The 17,986-nt window shown below is 40.4% G+C and overlaps 1 protein-coding gene across 3 annotated transcripts in view; it reads right to left on the bottom strand.

The window, feature by feature from the left end:
* Positions 1-17,986, bottom strand: part of PPFIBP2 (PPFIB scaffold protein 2) — a 1,415,596-nt gene that overhangs the window by 1,233,691 nt on the left and 163,919 nt on the right. For all 3 annotated transcript variants that reach the window (XM_078680889.1, XM_078680890.1, XM_078680881.1), the window contains exon 2: positions 17,711-17,820. The gene's annotated coding sequence lies outside the window, so the exon portion shown is untranslated. The remainder of the gene's footprint in view (positions 1-17,710; positions 17,821-17,986) is intronic.

Raw genomic sequence — 17,986 nt, 5'->3', positions numbered from 1 at the left:
AACATATAATGGTGCATGTGTTTTCCAACCCACCCCAAAATACATAATTTGCATCTGAAATGGTATATAGTAAATACACGACAATGAGTATTGGTACTGTACGCTTTTCAAGCAGTGGTATCATTCAGTTAAAATGTAAATATATATCAGCTGAACGATTTGCGAAAATTACACATGAAATGGCTCTGAATACAGAAAAGAAGGTCGAGACCATTTCATCACATATTAATACAAATGCTGTACATGTGCTAGAGGCTGAGGTAAAATATTGTCTCTAGAGTTCTTAAAATAGAAGCTCTGTTCTCTAAGAATAGTTCTACTTTAAGCAGAGTACTCTGTGCCAAAAAAGGTAAATATTATGGAAGTGAGAAAAAATAATTTCGCTTTCAGGGGAAAAAACAGTTCCACATGTTTTCAGTAGCTTTTGTTTATCAAAGCTGAAGGCCGAATTCAGAGTTCAGGGAACGCTGTGTGCTTGTTGCTTAAAAAGTTATTCTTTCTGTTCAGGGGAGAACATCATTTCAGACAGACTTGCAAAAAATTGGTCTACGACATCAGGTGAAAGTTCGGCCAAGTTTGAAAATGCAGAAACAGTGCATGTGAGAATGATTGCTATCATCGATGTCAGGATCAGCAATGCTCACAGAAGGTTGTACCTGTGTGATGCTGCTCTCATCTCGTACTTCACTGCCACATACTCGTAGTGGTGAAGTCTCAACGAATGCCGTCATCAGAATGGGTAGCCGCTGGGGACAGCACGATGCATGAGCCGTTACAGGACCTAGCAGGGTATCTGTATCCATTGGTACTGCTGATGGTAGTGTAAGACAGACGTCCAACACGCATTCTTCTCCGCATAGCATACATCGAAGCACAGGTAAGATGCAATTTTGCCAGATAGGTCTGAATGAAAGAAACCATGTCATAGTCAGATCTCTTAGCCGGGCTAATCCGAGGACTTTTATTATGCGGTCCCGATAGAGTATAGCTAGGATCGTCTCTTGCCATATCGGAGCAGAAGGATCAAAAATAAAATTCCTGCCACGAGTCCCAAAAGTAAAGGTAGGCCGCCAAAGACAGAATGGACAAAATTGGGAAAAATGCCCAGAACTGGTTCGAAGGGTGTTAACAGTCCCGAAAAAATTGTCTTAAATACATGTGCGATGCCACTGGTATCTGACATGTTTAAGATTTTGCTTAACATTTCTACGAAATGCACTGGGCAATTTGCTGATAATAAGGAATGTATCTCTGCTGTTGTCCTTGCGACTTGCAGATCATACGTTTCTTTAGACGAGGTCAAAGGCACAGTTGTTTGTAAAAGAATGGATTTCATTCTGCTTAAAGTATCAATTCGAATAGAAGAGATATTCAAATAAGGCCAAATTGCCGCCTCCATGTCTGGAGTGCTGTTTGGATACAATACTTGCATACAGCAAGTGACCATGGAACTAACGCTTACGAGATAGGCTTTCCCTGGCACCATGCCACAACAGCTGTGGTCATTTATTGGAATATAGCTCCCGTTAGAAAGCTGTCTAAAGAATGGCTCTATCTGTGTTGCAGGAGTGCCGTGCAGGTGACATGAAAGGTTATTAGAAGACCCTTCACAGGCTCCATGTAAGTGAATACCTTGACACAGAAGTGTACCGCTTAGTGATCTTTTACAATTTTTACCACTAAGAAATACATCCTTTTTCTTTTCACTGTAACATTTGTGTGTATAAGGTAATTTCCATGTTGACTTGACGTACCCTTTACCCAACCTTTCATACTGGACCGCTGGTATATACTCTTGGCAATATTTAAATTGGAAAGTTGTTATCGGGATTGTAATTATTCCGTGTATTATCCATTCAATGACCGGTCTTTCTGACATTGTCAATGGTAATCTCTCAAGTTTTTCAATGCTCAGAATCGTATAGTCTGCACCTTTTTGTGCCAAACTGATTTGTTTATCAGTAAGGTTAAAGATAGAGAATAATGACGTTGTGTTGATTAAACGCCATGGTACGTAGCCTAAACGCAGATTTTGAAACGTCCAGCCAAGCTGTACAATAGAACGTAATTGGGACTGACCATGTTGTAACATTAGTAAGTCCTGCTCTATTATATCAATAGCAGATGATACGATACTGTCCAGTGATTATATTCTGGAGGACAGAGTCGTTAACCCATTGTCCACAGCAGAAAGTGATTTTTCCAAATTAATACAATCAATTTCTCGTATTTTTTCTGCTGTTTCAATTTGCATTACTTTCCAAGCTTCGTTGTACGCAGCGTTTTTGACGCTGTTTGCGTGGTCTCAGAATGAAATCACGCAAGTCAGCACCGTCTTTAAGTAAAGTCAAGTGTTGCTTAATTTCTGCCAGTGTAGATTTTTGAAGCCATTCGAGGCATAGTTTCCCTACACTGTATGTTGTAACTATCCCTGGATGTTGTCTTTGGGAGTATCTTGGGTCTGGCCTGGTCATTTTGAACCCCTGTATTTTGTTCAGGAATCTATCTTGACAGGTATTTGTGTCTGTGGGCCTGATCAACCATTTATTCCAATCAGGATGTGTTCTGTTTTGGTATTAAATATGGGATACGTCTCTCTCCATATCAGTAGTGCTATTACTATCAGGTATGGGTTTTGGAATAGACGGTTTGTTTAAGTCTTTAATTTTGGCTAGGCCAAGACAGGTAGTCTGTTGAATGGTGTCATTCAAGAATATTAATTGTTCTGGGATCATGCAGGCTCTAAATAATGCTTCTAAACCTTGGACCTGCCATTCTTTTGTACCCCAGATGGTTTTTTTTTCAATGTTGTTTTTCCAGAATTCAAAACCAAATGTAATCATTTTTTCATAAAAATGTTTCAGAATAGATCAATTTAGTATTTGTCAGCATAGTTTTAATTCCTGTCTTATTTAACATTTTAAAATAAAACGTTTCTGCATCACTTGTGTTAAACCCTGAGAAGTATGGGAAATTCTCAAAAAATGTTTTTGAGCAGCCTTTAGGCAGTGTTGCACAATTTTCCCATTGGTTATAATTACAAATATTTCTAGGCTGTGCAGATTTATGCAAATAGTGATGACCAAAATGATTATAGCAATACATTTCTTCATAATTTGATGAACCCTGTAAATAATCATGTTCTGTGAATTTTGCTGACATTACTAAACCTGACATCATATTATTAATATTTTCAAAGTCCCAATCATCAGAGAAAGTACTTGGTTTTACAAAGTCACTTAATGAAACCTTAAACTGGTGTGGATATTTCAAGAGCTCAATCGGGCCAAAAATGTCAAATTCAGTTCTGTCCCATGCTACCCCACCGGCTATTGGATTGGCTGTGAAGTTCACTGATGATAGTTCTCTTTTCTCGATGTGTGATGACTTGTGAGGTTTTAGGACCAAGTTGATGTTCTGACTTGCTGTGTCCATTGTACTGTATTTTCCTTCAAAGAATTTTCCCAAACAAAGAACCATGATGAGCCAAAGCAGAGGAAAAGTACACCTAACACAATCCAAAATTCAATCCATGGAGAAATCAGATAGGTTTCTTTGAGTTGATGAAAGAGTTCTGTTACTTTGTCTTTGAAAGTCTTTGTTGCTGGCGTTTCTTCATGTTCACTTGGATCATCAGAAAAGTCATCGAAATTGATGAAGTAGCCAGATGCAGTTTTGCCAATTGTTGGAATTGCTTCAGAATTTTCATTTGCTTTTGGATTTTTCTTTGTTTCTTTAGCATTGTCTGTGGCTACATCGTTGTAGACTGGTGTTTCTTGACGTACTGTTTCAATTTGGGTTTCAAGAGGAATAAGTTCCATGGCTTTGTTGCATAGTCCTTTTTTATTCACTGCATGTTTATCGAATGTGATTAGTCTCTCAGTTTGAACATCTTGTATTGTAGCAAATTTTGGTGTTCTGCTATTTCTTGGGAGTCCACTGGGCCTACTACTTATTATTGGCCACATGATTGTGGTTTTACCAGGTCGATGGATACAACTCAGTTCTCCTTTTTACCAGCAAGGGGCGGTAGTACAACTGATCTTGTTCCGCTGACAGCTAAGACAGGTACTGCTTTTCTGTAAGAAGGCCCAAATTCCTTCTTCACCGCGATATTCTCTCTGACCAGATCCCCAATCTTTGGAATCCAGACAGTTGTTGCTGGGACAGGTGGTTTTTCTTCAGTGACTGGTGGCTGTTGCTTTAACTTTATGTTGCTCAGGTCTCGTCTTGTTTCATTTAAGTCCTGTAAAACAGCCAAACGGTCTTTGATATCAAAGCATTTTTCTTCTACCACTGAAGTGTGACTATCAAGGTCCTGAATGTGCATTCTAGTACCGAACAATAGTTTGTACGGACTGAGACCTCTTAGAGAATTTCTTGGCAGATTATTAAGACTACGTTGGACACTTGTTAAATGTCGGACCCACCCATCAACCTAATACCCTAGTCGTTATAGATTGCTTTATGTCCCAGTTTTTTCTTTCCACTACTGCATTTCCCTCAGGATGGAATGGACAGGAGTACCGCAATGCCCATGCTGCCCATGGCCTCTTTGTAAGCCCTAGAGCTAAACGCAGGACCCTGGTCAGAATGTAGCATGCCAATTGCGTATGTGCCGATAAAGACTCGCAAATCTTTTATAACAGTTCTGGCGTCAGCCGAGCGCTGGGGCCACATCCAAATGAATCTCGTGCAGGAATCCACTGCGACCATGATATATTTATAGTTGCCATCCCTTTGTAAGGGACCACAGTGGTCCAGGTAAACACACGCTAATGGTTTACCTGTGATTAGAAGTGGCGTCTGTGCTGGTCGTTTCACTGTTGATACTTTCATTCTTTGGCATATCTCGCATTCTAGAACATAGTTCCTAGTCTGTTTTCTCATACGCGGCCACCAATATCTGTTTTAATAACGATATTGTGGCAGAAACGCCGGCATGTGCAGAAGCGAGCCCTTCATGTGCCGCTGTAATTAGTCCTAACCTGTGTTCCATGTTTGGAATTGCCCTATCTTCAGGGATTCGAGCAAAAGGAACATTATTCGCATCAGTTATGTATGAGTACTTTACTGGAAAGCCTTTCGGGAGTGTTTTTATATCATCTTTTACCGTAGCACTGACAGCTTGCATTATATCGCTGTCTATTTTTGTTTTTGAACTGGGTGATAGCAGCTACGGAAGCCGTTTGCACAGCTGCCTTCGCGGCCTCATCAGCCAATGAATTCCCCGCAACGTGAACGCCATCACGTTGATGACTCAGTGTATGGATCACATGAGTCTTTTGTAGTTCCTTCTGTAAAAGAACTACTTGTTCCCAAAGCGTTTTATGCTTGATTGTGCCACCTTTTGCATCTTTGAAACCGTTTTGAACCCAGTTCTCCAAGTATTCATTGTAAGACTGAACGCAGTAATATGAATCGCACACTATTAGTGTGGGGAATTCGTGATCGGTATTTTCAAGCGCCATCTTAAATGCTAGTAGTTCAGCTCGCTGAGCTGTACAATCTCCTAGAGATTGGGTTTTAGTGACCAATGGTCTAAATTTTTCTTCGTGCCAATGACCTTTAACAATCGCGCACGCAGCACTGTAAGCTTGTTTACCCCAAACTGCGGGTTGTGCTGATCCGTCTGTATATATCATACAGCCGTAATGTTCCAGAGGCAGGATTTCGGTAGGCAGAGGACATTCATATTCATATTGTAGAAATTCTTGTGTTTTTAAATTAGGATCAAATTCGCATACTACGCCCGTTGCAGCAAGAGAATTAACTAATTGTATCCATCTCGGATGTAGTGCTTTAGCATTTGGAATGCTTGCTTTTGTTACTGCTTCTAGAGCAGGTACTGGGGTAACGATTATTATTCGTTTACCTTGTGCTAGGGCTCTTTCTTTTGCTACAGCAGTCTGAACCGCAGTTAGAATTTTTTCAGTTGAACTGAATCTCATTTCAGCTTGTGTGTACAAGTGTGATTTGTAAGCTATTGGTACCGTTTCTCCCTCATTAGAGATCAGGTACGTGAATCCGCATCTACTCGGATTACAAGGTTGCGTGTGTTTTCGCGTGTTTGCAATTTTGTTTTAGCTAACATGTCTGTTTGTAATGATCTTAAAATTTCTGTGTGTTTCTGAGTCCAATTTGTTGGTTTAAAATCAGGTTTTATTAATTCATAGAGAGGTTTAACCCTCTCTGCATAATTTAGAATGTATGTTCTTCCGAAATTCAGGAAACCTAGTATTGATTGTAAGTTCTTCAGCGTTTTTGGTGCTTGGAGTACAGCGCACTTCTCTAAGAAGTTGTCTGCTAGGCTCTTGCCTTCACTTGATAATTCATATCTTAAAAATAGGACAGTTAGATGGGCAATTCTTGACTTTTTAAAGTTGAATTCGTAACCCTCAGCTGCGAAACCAAGTATTATGGTGTTCACTCTTTTCAAGTGAGTATCCAGGTCATCATCTGTGAGATAGATGTCATCGACATAAGATAATGCTTCATCATCATATATTTGTAGTAACTCTGTTACTCTTGCTGAGAATAATCCTGGGCTATTCTGGAATCCCTGTGGGAGTCGACAGAAGTGTTTTTGCGACCCCATTATTGAGAAAGCGGTCAAATACCTGCTTTCAGGTGCAATGTTTTGTCAAAAGAATCCATTAGAGATGTCTAATGTCGTTTTATATTTTTTGCGCACGATGTTATTCATTAGTGCAGCACTGTGTGAGTTTTGTACTGCAAAAGTTTTGCAACATGAGTTAAGGTGTCTGTAGTCCAAAACTAGTCGATATGAATTGTCTGGCTTGGAGACGGGAAACAAAGGATTGTTCATTTGTGAGGTGCATGTTTCAATCACCCCCTGATATTCAAGTCGATCTAAGATCTCCCTGACTTGCTTTTTAGCTTCTTGTTTAACTGGGTACTGTCTTTGTGCAGTGGGTTGACATTTTAACTGGATTTTATGGTGAGGAGAGTCCTCATCCCATCCTACATGATTTCTATATAATGCAGGAGCTTGGGCCACTGCCCATTTTCTTGCAAGTGTATATTTTTTATGAATTGGAATATGATTTGAGAAGGCAGGCATAATCATTTCTTCGCCATGAGGGCACTCCCTGACAAACTCTGGTGGCCAGTCTTTCTCAGCTAACAGGATGTCATAGCCTTTCGAAAGGTTATCCCAAAAGAGACCCCTTACTTTCCTAGTCTTGTACCCCTCTATACGTAATGTTATTTCGTATATTTTATGAGGTTTGCTAACTCTGGTATCTGCAGTTTCCACCTGAATGTATTCATTCGTGTCCACTGTCTCCAGAAGATTCATCAAGATCTTGCGAGCTATTGTCACTTCTGCTGCGCTGTCTAGCATTGTCTGGGCCCACTCTCCGTTTTTCAGTTGTGTCCTCAGTATCCTCGGCATGTTTAATTATTTTAATACTGGCTACCTTCTTTCTTGGAAATTGTAATTTTTTACTTTGGTGAGCAGGTTCCTTGTCTTTGGACTTGACGTGCTCTTCCCTGTGTTCTGACCGTCCTCTTCTTTCCGATTTCTGCGAGGAAGTCTGAAAAGATCGAGAGGGACGTGTATCAATATCTTGATATCTATCAGGTTTTCTCAATTTATCCCTATCTCTAAGGTTGTATCTTTTCTCAGAGGGCTCCCTCTGGGGAGACTTGTCACCTCGTTCTGGAGATCTATCTCTGCGTTGAGGAGACCTTCCTCTGGACTGGAATCGTTTTTCTTTGGGAGTGGATTGTTTATTTCCATCCCAACTCTTTTTACATTATTTTTAATAAATGTTTTTTCAGGATTGTCAGTTAGTTGGGGTTTTACTGGTTTCTTACCCAAACTATCTCTTCCTAGTTCTTCATAGGATTTTTCTATGATTCTGGCAAGTTCAAATGGTTGTTCTGCTATATCTGTTTCTTTCAATTTCTGGCGGATCGCCACAGATGCTGCTTCTCCTTTTATGTTGGCTAACAATAGAGCCGAGACCTGCTTTAAGCCTTTCAGTAATTTCATACCCAGAGTTAAAGCAGGTTCTGGACCATATTCATTTTGAATCTGTCTTAGCACATCTGGTATTACCGCCATAGACAGAACACCATGTGTTTTTGTGTAAATCGAAGCAAAGACTGTGCCCCAAGTGTCACAGTCCTCCACATGTGGTGCGATCCCCATTGGAAGACAGATAGTCAGAATTCTGTGTTTCTCAGTAGGCGTAGTATCAGGAAATACTCCCTCTATTTGAGTGATTTTCTGAGCTAACCAGAATCAAATTTGTTCCCGTTTTGTAGGTACTTTGCCAATGGCTGATTGTATATTTTGTGGTGTTATTTTATTTGTGTTCCCCTGGTGAGGGGTGGTCTCTGGAATTTTTATTGCCGGTTGGACTGTTGAAGTCCTCATGACATATTGGACCAATTGTCTGTGTATTTTAAATAACATTTTTAGTTGAGCTAACAGCTCTCGGTCTGACATTTTATCAATGTCTGGATGTGGTGTTTAGCTGGCTAGAACTGGCCACGTTGCTCCTGGTCTACCTAGTGGACCGAGCCTGGTGATGTGATTTTGATGTTTTAGGGCGCCTTTAAACCAGAGCAGGTGCTCTTGGTAATTTAGTGGGATTTCAACATCCTCGAAAGGAGTGTATTCATCCGGAGGTTCCTCTATTTTATAATGGTGGAATTCGTGTGTTACAGCATTTGCTGCTGGAATGTTTATCCATGAGTAGAATAACTCTGTCTGCCGATATTCATGGGCCTCTACCACGAATATGACTGTACCACCCGTGATGTCAGTCCATTTGCTATAAGTTTAATAGTTATAGTTTCTTACATTTACCGGAATGATTATAGCATTTGGGTCATTTTCTTGGAGACTTGTGTCATCCGCTAGGAGTTGAGCTGCTATTCTAGCTGTCTCCCTTTCGTCTTCACTTTCTACCATTTTTACTGACAGAAAGTTTTTTGTTGCAGATCAAGTTCAAGGGAAACAAAGATTAGGTGCACAATATTTTGGAACACTGTATCCTTCAACGTTGACTAAACCAAAAACTATGCATAGGATTCTCATCCTTCTAAGTTCCGGCGGATTTTAACCTTTTACCCACTCCAGACGTCTATTGGAGTATTTACGGGAAAAAGGGTCTGTGTGAAAAAGCACGACTGAGTTACTCTAATGTGTTGCGTTAGATTATCGCCTTACCAAACGTTGGGCGCCATGTAGTGTAGTTCCTATATTCCCAATAGGCTCTGCGCATTGGAATAATATAAACCGCAGTGTAGACGTAGGACTGAGGTCGCCTAGGTCTCTACTGACTATATTAGACTTAATTAGTTTTGCCAGCTAGCTCAGAGGTCACTAGAAACGTTCTCGAATAAACAAGGAGGAGTTTAACTTCCCTGGATAGACAAGAAGGGATTAGCTTCTGACAACCATAAACATGACAACTTTGCTCCCTCAGAATAAGAGTATTCTAGAGTCGTGTGAAAACAACAGACAATTATTTCACTCAGTTGTGCGTACTTAGTTTCACCACAGTGCAGAGAAATAGAGAGACGGGCGTTTTCAATAAAAGGAGTTATTTATTGAGCAGTCTTCTTTCTCATGCAAGAGAAATGAATTGCCACAATTGCAATACTTATAGTAAAGTAAAGTGCGTACAGTAAAAGGAGTATTATGAAATAATACTGTAAAAGCATTGATATGGTTTCTTAGCCATATGATACTTTAAAATAGATAAAATATATACATACATGAATACATTGACTAACGTACTCAACTGGTGCTTCTAAATACGCCTACCCCGGTGTACCTGACCTAAGCCTAATACGTGAGAAGGAGTAAATAAGTAGCAGTTTAAGTTAAGTTGGTTTTGCCAAGAATCTGAATCAAGAATTCTCTTTAAGGGTTTAGTCAGCTCCGTACCTGGGTAATAGAGAGCAGGAGGTCTGTATCTCTTTCTCAGGACTCGATATCCCAGCAACCCGCAAGGGCGGCTAAGAACACCGGAGCTGGATTTTCTCGGCTGGAGAAAAAGACAGCATCTCTCTCAGTGCGTCAAAGGGGAGGGGCGGCGTCCGTGGGCTCTCGCATCAGCTGGGCTCTCGGGCAAGTAGATAGCCGCTCTGCTCCAAACCACCGTGTGTTTGCTTAAGGCATCGTTGGTATATTTATACCTGAAAGGTGCCGGGTTTGACGTAAGGTTGGACATAAGACGTCACTAAGAACTGGCCGTTCTTTCAGTGCTCACAGGAGTTCTAGGACAAATCAAAACAGAAGCATGGGGGTTTCCCATGTTGCTGGAGGTTTGCTTTGTTTAAAGAACGCGTTGTACTTTCTAGGAGTCTGGGGAAGTGGCCTTGCTTAATTTGGGCTGCATGGGCTACGACTAAATATGGATATGATTCTTATGCCTTTATAAGGATATTATTTTTTTTTTTTTCATAAGCTTTATTCGAATATTCAATAAACAATCATAAAAGCACACAGAATCAAAAAAGGTCATATTAATATTGTTACAAGTTAAAAGAATTACAATATGAAACAGACAATAGGGACAACTCGAGTAGATACAAGATTATGGGGCAAAGAGCAACAAGTTATACAAAGATAATGTTAAAATTCCAGGCTTTTTCTAATGGACACTGATTTTAAAATAAAAGTTGCAGTAAAAAAACAGATATCCGAGGTAGCAAGTGTAAAAAGTAATCTCGTGGCAGTAGCAATATTGGAAGCAGAATATTTCTTAAAAGAGGTTTGAGATAATAGATGCGACAGTGCATGTACAGTGGACAAATTAGCATAAAGTGCAACGTGCTTTGTTTGGTGATACCATCACAGGGGCAAGGTGTTGAAGTATAGGTTTTCATCTTTGGGAATGCCACCAGGTTATGGACAATGCCTAGTCTCAACCTTGTAAGAACGAACTGGTGAGATTGTTTAGTAATTACTTTTAAATACTCAGGCATGCCATAACCTTCCTCTTGATTGGAGAAATAAAAGACATGGGTTATAAAAAGGCTGGATTGTTCTTTACGCCTGTTAGATTTGTTCTCCAAAAAAATACCTTTAACCACCTGTTTAGGTATATTAATGGCACATAAGGGGTCACTAAGAACGTCCCAGTCAAAATTTCTTTGTAGGAAGTTAAAACATAATTTAACCAGGGGATCTGGCGGGCTCTGTCCAGGCGCAGACAATCTTGAATTATTCGCCTGGTAAATCCAGTTTCGTCCTTAGCCCAAATTGACCTCCATACCATAAGGGGTCTTAATCCTGTTAGGTCAGTCAGGTATTCCAGCCCCACCTCTTTATGGATCAGTTCAGTGGATGCCGAGGAAGGGAGACAGAGGAGTCTCTTAAGGAATAGGTTTTCAGCTATTTGCAAGTCACCTTGGTTCCAGTGTCCCCACACTCCTGATCCATAAAGGGCAATCGAAGCGCATCTGTGCCGATAGACATTCAACATGTCAAGGATGCGACGACTGCCTAACTTAGAGGCGAAGCGGAAAACTCCTGAGGATCCCTTACCCAACTTGGCCTTAACATTGAGTAGCTCCGCGGCCCATGACCCACTATTACTAAAAGTTATGCCCAGGTAACACAATGTGTCCACTACCTCGATTCGATGTTCCTTGAACTGAAATGATTTAAGATGATTCACCTTTTTCCCACAGGCCATGATAAAAGTCTTGGAGTTATTAATTTTTAGTTTCCTCCCTTGGATAAAATCATAAAAATGGTTCATAAGTTTTTGAAGACCTATTGGAGTTCTCGAAAGTAGGACGGTATCATCTGCATATAGCAGTACCGGTATTGGTTGACCCTCAACTTGAGGAGCGTCGGCTTGGACCATCTTCAAGTCGGACTCCATTGAATTTATAAAAAGGGAGAAAAGTAACAGGGCCAAGACACAGCCTTGCCTAATGCCAGATTTAACATTGATCTTCTTCGTGCATTCCCCCGCATGCCCAAAGCGGATCTGGGCTGACAACTTATTGTAAAGTCTAGCTAAAAAATGGATTATTGCTGCCGGGGCTCCCATTTCGAGTAAGGTGGACCACAGGAGAGTATGGTCCACCAGATCGAAAGCACTGGAAAGGTCTGCAAAGCAAAGAAATAAAGAGCCCTGTTTAGATTTAGTGTATTTCCCTATAATGAGGTCTAAATTGATACACTGCTCAATTGTGCCGAGACCCTTCCGGAAACCATATTGGGAGGCCGCGAGGATATTATTTGCTTCTGCCCAATCCTCCAATCGTAACAATAAGACCCTGCTCATAATTTTTAATGAGAAATCCAGAAGGGAGATAGGGCGGTAGTTCTTAGCCTCTCCTCTATCTCCCTTCTTATAAATCGGCAAAATTATGGATTCGCTCCAGGTATAGGGGGTACTATCCTTAACGGAGGCGTTAAACACCTGGGTCAGGAGGGGGCTCCATAGTGCCAGATCGGTTTTATACAAATCAACCGGAACTGCGTCCGGGCCGGGGGCCTTCCCCCCCTTGCTGTTACGGATGGCATTATCTACCTCTTGTAATGTTATCCCCAGGGGTTGTTTAGGTCCGGTAATATCGGCACTAATACCAACCTGACCCTCCCTAGCTTGATCGAAGATTCCTGTAAAATATTTGACCCAGCTATCCTCACTAACCTGGGCAGTTAGAACAGGAAATTCCTCCTTTAGGAGGAATGGGCTGTTGACAGTACCTCAGAATAACTTACTGTCACGCAGCTCCGCCGCTTTGGTCAGGTTGTCCCAGGCTTGCTCCCTAAGCTCCTGTTTTCTGCGGGTCAACTGGTGTTTATAGGTCGCCCTAAGAAGTGTAATGGCATCCCTGTCTCTAGGGTGGCTCGACAATGCACTCTTTAGTTCTTGTAACGAATTTGTGCATGCTCTGTCGAACCATCCTACGACAGCCCTCTTGGATATACCCTTAGCAATAGTGAGGGACCTTTTAATTATATCGCCAAGTTTCTCAAAATTAGTAATAATACACCAGGGGGCCGCATCAACATCAAGGCACCACAATAGCTCTTCAGAGCCTGCTCCCACTATTTTCTGGAGCAGTTTATCAGAGTTGTCCCCACACCATTTTATCCGAATACCATTTTGCCTGCAAGGGGTAATCTCATCAACAATCCTGCGCTTAGAACTAGACATAGTCCCCCAGATGGAGGTCGACATAGTAATGGCATTGTGGTCACTAATGCCAAAATCAACAATAATGGGCACCGTACATAGTGGGGCAATATGCACCGATTACCGCAAATGATCAATAACGGAGGTTGAATTCCTCCCTACAAAAGTCGGTGCAATATTACAGTCTTTGTCCGCAGCAGGTTGGTGGATTAACAGATCAACATTTAACAAAAGGGTATTAAGGGAGTGGCCATAAGGAGAGTGCGTAAAATGAGCCCGATTCTCCCCATTATCCCCGTCAAACCCACAGGTTTGCTTTGTTTAAAGAACGCGTTGTACTTTCTAGGAGTCTGGGGAAGTAGCCTTGCTTAATTTGGGCTGCATGGGCTACGACTAAATATGGATATGATTCTAATGCCTTTATAAGGATATCATTTATTATAGCCATACAAGGGCATAAATTAGGAATATTGAATTAGGGTCCTAGATAGAAATACAACAATAGATGCTAAAAGGTGATATTTGTGTACTTATTTGCCAACTTCTATTGCTAGTGGTATGAACAATCCCCATATTTCACTATTTGCCCCCTTACTTGCAGCATTATCATAGAATAAGTTAGTTTATGTTTCCATTTTTTATTTTTGACTACCCCATAAATGAAGTACCTATGTATAGTGGGTTACATCTGTATCCTTCAGTTAGATCTTAAAAGGAAACTAGGGTACTTTTTAGGTGGTCATACATGACTGTCTTATAACAAAGGGATTCTTACTTGTAAGACAAACAGGGATGAAAAGTATTTTATGGAAGAATTGGAGGCAAGATGGGAACAGATTGCAAAGAATTCAGCGAGTAGGGAGGCCACCAGTTGGTGAAAGGAGGAATAGAAATTAAAGTATGCAGAAATACATCCTAGTCAGAGTCTGGATATGGAAACAGAAGGGAAGTTATGTTTTATAAGATCCAAACAATGGGCTAAGCATCTAGTCGAGGTATGATGGAGTAAGTATGTTCAAGAAGTAGAGGTTAAAAATGCACATATTTAGGTTGGAAAAGACCCGGCATTCCTAAATTGTATTTTATATGTGAGACTAATGCTGATTTCTGGTTGCGTTCTAATGGGGTGGGTAGTTATTTTGTAGTAGTGTTTCCAAAAGTACTCATGCAGGTGAATTAGAAGACCAGAGTAAAGTCACTTGTGGGAGATCTATTCACAGTGCCTACCAGTTAGTGGGTGATATTTTTGGTGCTTTTATTCCTACTGTAGGTGTGATTTTGAATGATGGGATAATTAAAAAATCAGTTCTCGTAGGTTGACAGGCTTGCAGCTGGCCCCACTGGTGCATTAGGAGCCATTAATTCAGAATTGATAGCAATGAAAGCCATGGTTTTACTAAATAGATATTTTTCTCACAAACTAGGGCAGGGTTTGTAAAGTATTATGTGGCAGACAATGGTGTACTGATGTGCCAGATAAGAGTAACATATCAACAAGTATTTGGAAAATATTACAGGTCTTTCTAAAGACTTGATTGAGTTGGAAGACACAGGTGTTTGGGAAAGGAATTTCTGCTTGGTGGTGGACTTGTAGATGCTATAATGGGACCTAGATTGGTTATTGGAGTTTGTGTGATTTCTTTTTTCTGATGTTACAGGGATTCAGACTGATGAAGAGGGAAACAAGTACAGAACAGTAGGGTAGAGTGAAAAGTGCTGATGGCAAGTGATTGAAAAGAAAGAGGGAAGAAAAAGAATGGGAAGAGAGTGTTAGGTGTATGAGGGGATGAAGAATCTAGACGTAAACATCGGCGGGCAGCAAACGGTTTCTTAATTGTCATGAAGGAAAATGGTGGATGATTTTGTGTGATGGATCTATGAGCCATCAGAGGGGGGAACTGATGATGCAGTGTCATCGTAATTTATTTATGCTTAATGAGATGTTCACCTGTAACATGTATAATCATTACTTATATATGTGCATGTGTTATTTTACACCACGATTTAGAGAAAACAGTGATTTATATGTTTTTTTAATCACTCGTAATTAGGATATGTACATATTAACATTCACATAAGTGGGCCAAGGGACCAGACTTCATTTTTAAAAAACGTAGCAATTTTCCTTGCTGTGCCTAACTCTCTTTTTGTCCCAGGCACCACAGTCACTGTATTCTCATCAATTGTATTTTTTTCTGATATCCTACTGTGTGAAAGTCATGTTTTGTTGCATTTAATTCTTTGGACAATGATTCTCAGCACCTGCACGGTATAAGATGCAGAGGAGGTGAATTTCTGGCATTGTATTATCCATGATAAGGAGGCCGACACCATGTACAGCAGGAACACTGATTTTTGTTTTGTTCTTACTCAGTGAGAACCTGTGGATTGTATCTTTTTGACTTCATTTCATGTTTTAATTGTGTGAGCAGATTTTAGTTAAATAAGACTTGTCTTTGTCCACCTTTGCAGGTGGACATCCCTTTCCTCCCATTGAGAACCAATGCGCCTTATATTTCTGCTCATAGGATTACTTTCTAGAGAAAGTACATTTCCCTTTTTCTTAATGGGAACCTTCATTTCGTTCTACTTTAAATGCTATATTTGCTGACACAGTCTGCTACAAATGTTTCCTTCTTAACCACAACCTTAGGTGAGCATTAGGGAGTCTCCCTTTACGGAACACAATTTTACATAGACGGTCTTTAATAATGTGTACTTATCTGGGCTATATTCACACATGCGATTTTTATTCTACTGATTCAATTTGTGATTGTTGCCATGCTAATTTGTTAATAAACCTTCATGTTTTGCAAATCTATTCCTCTATGGCATTCCTATAGGGCACATTCTGCTTCACTGTCATTTATATATTGCTGAATCCATGATTTTAGCCTCAGTTTGAGGTAAGGGTCCATCCCAGCAAACATAGTGGATATTCAAGTTTGCTGCAAGTTTGTGTGGTGCAAACACTATCCTTCTCCCTCATGACATCAATACAAAACTGGAACGTTACTGAAAGATATTTGCATTCATATTTAAATTCTGTGAGATGTTTACTGGTGGCCAAAAGTATCACAGTAATTTTGACCTTCGGTTTCACAGCAACCAAATGCTCAAGTTTAAAAACAAGCATTTGCAATGCAATGGGTCTTGCCTTTGGGGCCATATATGTATTTAGCTAGGCAGCACATTAGCCTGGGTGCTGAAACAGGAAAGTAAGCACTAAACTGCATGACACGCCAGGTATGGGAACACATGGAGAGAAATATTGCCTTTCAGCTGGAAATGGTATAGTCCACAGCTCTGTTTTTAATATAAAATCAGGGTCTTCGGTGGTCATATCACTGAAAATACACGATTTGAAAAAATATTATTGTCTACGGGTGTTCGTGGAAGACAATTTCTATGGACTGGAATCTAGAGAATGTTAAAGTGATTGACAGAATTTTTCTTTTTTTTTTAAAGTCCTTCAGCAGAAAGCAATTCTGGTATTTTACCGATCTTGCTAGTATTTTTCCAGTTGAATATAGGCAGTTGAACAGAAATAAAGTCCCTAAGCGGAAGCAGACAAGTCCTAGGGCTGATCTGTGGAGCCCACAAAGTACATACACCTACCAGTAGGTCTCGAATGGTCGACCTAATAAAAGTGACAACTGAAGATGTTCATGTCCTTCTCGTATGTAAAGATTGTCAAGCAACAGGCAAGGTTCTTCCCTCCTTATCACTTACATTGCTACAATAATCCCTGCCTAGCTTTCAATCTGAATCTCACAACCCACTTACTGTATCTATGTTTGGTGGTCATTTTCCTAATCCTCATGCTCTGTAGCATTCAGCAACATGCCCCACCTTGCAGAAGGTCACCGAAGAATATGACATCACCTCCATGAGATTAGTGGAGCTGGGAAAGAGGCAGTGCAACCCACACTCACCTTCTTTCCCATGCGTTTGCTCTTTGCTATACTAAAGCACTACCATTTCGAATAGTATATTAAATAGCAGACATTAGTTGGCATGTTCATTTTGCAAATTAAGTATATTTCTTGATCTAGAGTTTATTCATTTGATTCAGAAAGCACACCCAATTTTTATATACAAATGTATGTAAAACAGTTTTTTGAACACTTGCTTTACTTGTACCTCTTAGAAAAACTCTGGATGTTTTCAATAAAAACAACACATGCCTGCTTTTTTCCCTCTGCGCTACACATATTTATTTTACAATACTAGCATTCCTCTCCCTCCCCACATCCCCCCTCCCACCCCAGCAACCGACACCCATGGTTTCCATCAACGTTATAACTGGCTCATTTGGAGGCTTGGAATAGGTATACACACTGCTGTTAATGGCCCATCAAGTGAATGCTGCCACAATAGATCTCATAATCCCAGCTGCCATCACACAGACAAACATTCTAGAATTTCCTGCTATTGGTGACTGTTACTGATACTGGACAAAGAAAACATTTTATTCTGTACACTAGATGGGCAGTTCAAAACACTTTTTTTACACAAACATACAGCCCGGTGTAAACCAAAATGTAGGATCAATCGTTACTCACGTCCTGCTGGCCACCCGTCACACAAACTTATTGGAACTCTGGTCATTTGGTTCCAGGCGATTAAACACGGATGACTGCGGAGGCCTTCAAACATTTCAAAATTTGCAATGCTGTTTGAGAGAAAATATTTTATCTGGACATTGTCCTTTTCATCTGTCACACCTCATACACTTGACCAGTCAGACTGAAAATAGTGATCATTAACTAATAATATGTGTTACTATTTAAAACGGTTTCACTTGAGAAAATACAAATATAGAAGTTTACATTTGAGAA

Source organism: Lissotriton helveticus, chromosome 3_1 (genome assembly GCF_964261635.1).
Source record: "Lissotriton helveticus chromosome 3_1, aLisHel1.1, whole genome shotgun sequence".
Lineage (NCBI taxonomy): Eukaryota > Metazoa > Chordata > Amphibia > Caudata > Salamandridae > Lissotriton > Lissotriton helveticus.
This window is presented reverse-complemented; position numbering and strand designations above follow the sequence as displayed.